General features: G+C 34.8%; 1 long non-coding RNA gene across 1 annotated transcript; it reads left to right on the forward strand.

Moving 5' to 3' along the window:
- The first annotated feature begins 1,262 nt into the window (after window positions 1-1,262).
- On the forward strand, window positions 1,263-1,783 carry LOC146721167 (uncharacterized). The gene is made up of 3 exons (XR_014925764.1): window positions 1,263-1,340; window positions 1,433-1,538; window positions 1,623-1,783. It is a non-coding gene; the product is annotated as an uncharacterized LOC146721167 (long non-coding RNA).
- Window positions 1,784-5,341: the final 3,558 nt, after the last annotated feature.

The raw sequence follows: 5,341 nt of genomic DNA on the forward strand, positions 1-5,341 counted from the left end.
TTTAGGACCTTCTTTTTGAACATGGCTTGACCTTTTCATTTTATGATTTTTTGGGAGATAGGGTGAGAGAGGACGAATGAGGGTAAGAGAAGACGAGATAGGCGAAAGAGGGTGAAAGAGAACGCAAAAAAGGGTGATGCACAAGGACGTACGAGGGTGAAAGAGGTGAGAGAGGGTGAGGAGGAGGACAGATAAGAGGTGAAAGAGGACGGAAAGAGGTCGAGTTCGAAGAGGGTTGAGAGAGAAACGAAAGGGGTGAATGTGAAAGAGGACGAAAAGAGGGTTGAGCGAGGACGGAAAGAGTGTGAAAGATGGCGAAAGGGATGAGAGAGGGGAGAAAGAGAGTGAGAAAGAAAGAAAGGAGGGTGAGAGGAGAGGACGAAACGAAGCGAGTGAATGAAAGAAGGTGAAAGAGGACGAAAAGGAGGGTAAAAGAGGGTGAGAAAGAATGAAAGAGGGTGAGAGAGGACGAAAGAGAGTGAAAAGAGGACGAAGAGGTTAAAGAGGACGAAAGGGGTGCGAGGGAATGAAAGAGGGTGAAAGAGGGTGAGAGAGAATGAAAAGAGAGCTGAAAGAGACGAAAAGAGGGTGAGATGATAGAGAGGGCGACGATAAGGAGAGAGGGTGAAAGAGGGTGAGAGAGGACGAAAGAGGGTGAGAGAGGATGAAAGAGGGTGAAAGAGACGAAAGAGGGGTGGGATTGGGGTAGAAGTGGGGGTGGGGGTGGGGGTGTGGGTGCAAGTGGGAACGGCGGTGGGGGTGGGGCGGGATGTGGGAGGGAAAGAGGTGGGTGGAAGTTGAGGGAGGTGTGAGTGAAAGGTGAGAAGAGATTTATACGCGGACAGAGAAGAAGAAGAAGAAGAAGAAGAAGAAGAAGACGTTACTTCATTTTTCATGAAAAACGTCACTTTTTGACCGCTTGTATCTCCAGAACGGCTTGACCGATTTTATTTTTTCTTGGCTCAAATTACTCGTGGCGATGCCGCCTTTCAGGTTATATTACGTGCAATTCAAAATTTTTTATATTTTAGTAGTTCTACACCCCCAAAAAATGGACTTTGATGGTGCAGGATAAGGAGACTTGTAGTGTCTTTTAAGGTCTTTTAGGGTTTGAAACATGGCCGGAGACACTACCGCGTCTCCTGATAAAAGAATATGTTTATGATATACTAAACATGTGATATGCAATACTGCATATATGTAATTATATATAATATAAAAAAATATATTACATAATATACTAATACATCAGAATATTTAAAGTCTTCAAAGTGATGATAGTTCACATGATGTCAGATTTACCAAATGTTGACTTTGAACGAGATGTATATCAATTTATTGTAAGTAATGGTTCTCTAGCTTGTACATATTAATTAACTTAATTATTTCTTATTACTTCTATATATTGTTATATAAATATTATAATTTGTAGAAATCCTGCGTTTCGATCAGATGGATTAAAAATGTATCCGACACTTGTCATACGTGGTTATTGAAAACTGGAAGAGCGTACGTGATATACCTGTGCCATTAGTAAGGTAAATATAACAATATTAAATCATATGCATAATATATACATTTATGATAGATAATATAAATATATGTATATTTTTTTCTTTAAGAAAACAGTTCCGGTGTAGAACATGGTGCGGAAATTTACGTGAGTTGTAATACTTTTCGTACTTCAAATGTTGTAGTAATTATTCTGTAAGAGCTTCGACATTATTTCTAAATGGACATCGAGAAACATCATAGTTTTTTGAGAGCAGGCCGCCATGTTATTTTTCTGAGTAATTAACAAATTGGTACTCTGGAATTACGAGCAATTATTTTTCATTGTACGGGCTAGTATGAATTTCAAATCAAATCTCTATAAACGACAATTATATTTTGTGCCCTAAGAATAACATATCGCACTTATTTTCTAGAATCAAATTGTAATCAGTTTTACTTATATGTATGTATGTTCAATGTGAACTTGCACCTTGAATAAAATATCACAGTTATTTTTCATGGTAATATATTATTACTAAATTTAGATAATATACACTTTACGTATGTTCTCTTTGAACTGGCACCTTGAATAACATATATATATATATATATATATATATATATATATAATATAATTACAATAATAAAAATAAAATAATAATAGACATATAATTAGAGTAATAAAAAATTAATTGCTTTCGGTTCTTGTGACAGCTGCCTCAATGCCGTTAAGTTTTTAGCAATCCTACAGAGTTTGCTTGCTTACAGTAGCAAGTAAATTTTAGAGAATGCATTAGTGCATCTTGTATAGTACGCACATATATATGTTGTACGTGTCTATTCTCATAAATTTTCTAACTTTTTTCTTTTTTTATAATGCCTTAAAATATGAATTAAAAAATATATAATTTGAAAAATATTTCTTGACTTGCCCCGTGAATGATACCCAAACTATTATAAGATTATTTTTTTTCTCTTATCTTAAATATTCAAAGTTCAAAACTAAATTCTAATATTTTTATATCATTATTATGTATTGACCACCTCATTTTTCGTACTATAGAAAGAGTGATATATCTTTTCATTGTCGAAGCTCTATATATAATACATGTATGATTCATACTGAACTGTGATTTGTTCTGTTAAATGCATTAATTGCTTGCAAAAAAAATAACTTGAAGAGTTTATTTTTGACCAGCAGTTTTTCTCATTGAAATATTAATTCTTATATTTAGAAATGTATGTAGAAGTTATAATATGCTCTATTACACATTTAAGGAGGCATATATAAATTATCAATTTTGATATTTTGACATGTTATGTAACAAGAGAAACATGATTATTCTTTAAGAGTTTAACTAGGCTCTGTAATATATAAATATAAATTTAACATATATAAGATAGGCAATAAGAGCCAAATCGCGGATGACAGTGCGTTATTCTAAACGAAACTAAATTTTTTCGTTAGAATTAAATACCTGTGCACAAGGCACCAAATTTTTACTTGGACACGGCCAAGATATAAAATTGGAATAATCTCCACAAGAGATTTTTAATTCCATGTATCCCCTATTCCCCCTAAAGAAATAAATGTGAGAGAAAAATATAGATCCGAAAGTCGCAGAATCGGGAATCGAATCCGAGACCTTTCGCTTGCCGGGCGACTGCTCTTCCAACTGAGCTATTCAGATCCTTTCGATTCTATACTTTTCTCTGTTATATATATTGATGTTGGTAAATAAACGCCTTTAAGCCAGCGTGTATAAATTAAGAGTTTAACTAGGCTCTGTAATATATAAATATAAATTTAACATATATAAGATAGGCAATAAAAGCCAAATCGCGGATGACAGTACGTTATTCTAAACGAAACTAAATTTTTTCGTTAGAATTAAATACCTGTGCACAAGGCACCAAATTTTACTTGGACACGGCCAAGATATAAAAATTGAATAATCTCTACAAGAGATTTTTAATTTCATGTATCCCCTATTTCCCCTAAAGAAATAAATGTGAGAGAAAAATATAGATCCGAAAGTCGCAGAATCGGGAATCGAACCCGAGACCTTTCGCTTGCCGGGCGACTGCTCTTCCAACTGAGCTATTCAGATCCTTTCGATTCTATACTTTTCTCTGTTATATATATTGATGTTGGTAAATAAACGCCTTTAAGCCAGCGTGTATAAATTAAGAGTTTAACTAGGCTCTGTAATATAAATATAAATTTAACATATATAAGATAAGCAATAAGAGCCAAATCGCGGATAACAGTGCGTTATTCTAAACGAAACTAAATTTTTTCGTTAGAATTAAATACCTGTGCACAAGGCACCAAATTTTACTTGGCCTTTCAGGTTATATTACGTGCAATTCAAAATTTTTTATATTCTAGTAGTTCTACACCCCCAAAAAATGGACTTTGATGGTGCAGGATAAGGAGACTTGTAGTGTCTTTTAAGGTCTTTTAGGGTTTGAACATGGCCGGAGACACTACCGCGTCTCCTGATCCAGCATCAGTTAAAGCAAACTCGAGAGCCATTGTAGAATATAATCGACTGAGATCTATATTCAAATCTGAACTGCCACAAATCAATCCGTCCGAGAAAAAGGTTGTGAAAATGTACGATCGTCGATGGGATATCCCTAATATCATTGATGATATGCAGAATTATGATTGTGAGGAACCAGAAAGTATAGTTACGTGGAAAATATATGGCCTTTGCAATAACGATGCTGTTTTGTGTTACGCTAATGTAATATTACAATGTGCGTTTCATTGCGTACGTATTAGGCAACAAATACTGAAAAATAAAGCATGGAATGCATTGATTGATGCTATCTGCGCGTATGGTGAACGTAAATATTGCAACATTCAAGCGGTTAGAAGATCTGTCGGAAAACGCTTCGAAGAACGAACACAACAAGATGTTTCGGAATTTTTTACGGCTCTAATGTCGACGTATTCCGACATCAATGATATATTAAAACTCGAATTAAAGCACGTAACATGTTGCTCGAATGTCAAATGTAATTACAATGTAACTAAGCTGGAAAGCAGTAGTTTGTTAATATTACCTATACATTCGACATTAAAAAGGAAAAAAGGTGTCACTCTACAAAGTTTGATTAATGTAGAATTTTCTAAATGGGAAACAATAAACGGCAATTGTAACAAATGTAAGGGCACCGTGTTGAAAAAGAAAACCGTAATCGAATCAACTTTATCCGTCGTAGTAATACAGCTCAATTTATATACTTTTGTAAACGGTGCTTCTAAAAAAATTATCAACAATCGGATTACCGCCGTGCCGACGAGTAATATTACGATTAATAAAAAAAGTACAAGCTAATAAGCGCTATATTTCACGAAGATGAAAAAATGAATCGTGGTCACTACACGTGTATGTTGAGAGCCGACACAAAATCAGAATGGTATTACTCTATTGATATGAAAGTGTTCAAGAAAAAATGGCCCAAAGGAGCACAAGGGGCATACATATTGTTCTTAGAACAGATTAAATAATGGCGCTGTCTAAAGGCTGCCGTAAACGCTACATTAAAACATCAACTGTTCTAGCGCTGTATAAAAGTTGCCGTAAGCGCCAAAATAAAATATCGGCTGTTCTGGCGCTTTATAAAAGCTGCTGTAAGCGCTGCATTAAAACGAGTGCATTAAGTTTCTAATTTGACCTAGGCTTCATGACATTTCAAAAAGTATCATCAAGAAAAAAATTATCAGACAGAAATATGTATGTCGTGTTAAAATCGGAGAAACGAAGAAAAATATATGGTTGCGTTCTCACGAGAATGGGCGATGGAGGGGCCCATTCTTTATTTTCAATATTTA

This window comes from Nylanderia fulva, unplaced genomic scaffold (genome assembly GCF_048542155.1).
Source record: "Nylanderia fulva isolate GAGA-0341 unplaced genomic scaffold, ASM4854215v1 Scaffold537, whole genome shotgun sequence".
Lineage (NCBI taxonomy): Eukaryota > Metazoa > Arthropoda > Insecta > Hymenoptera > Formicidae > Nylanderia > Nylanderia fulva.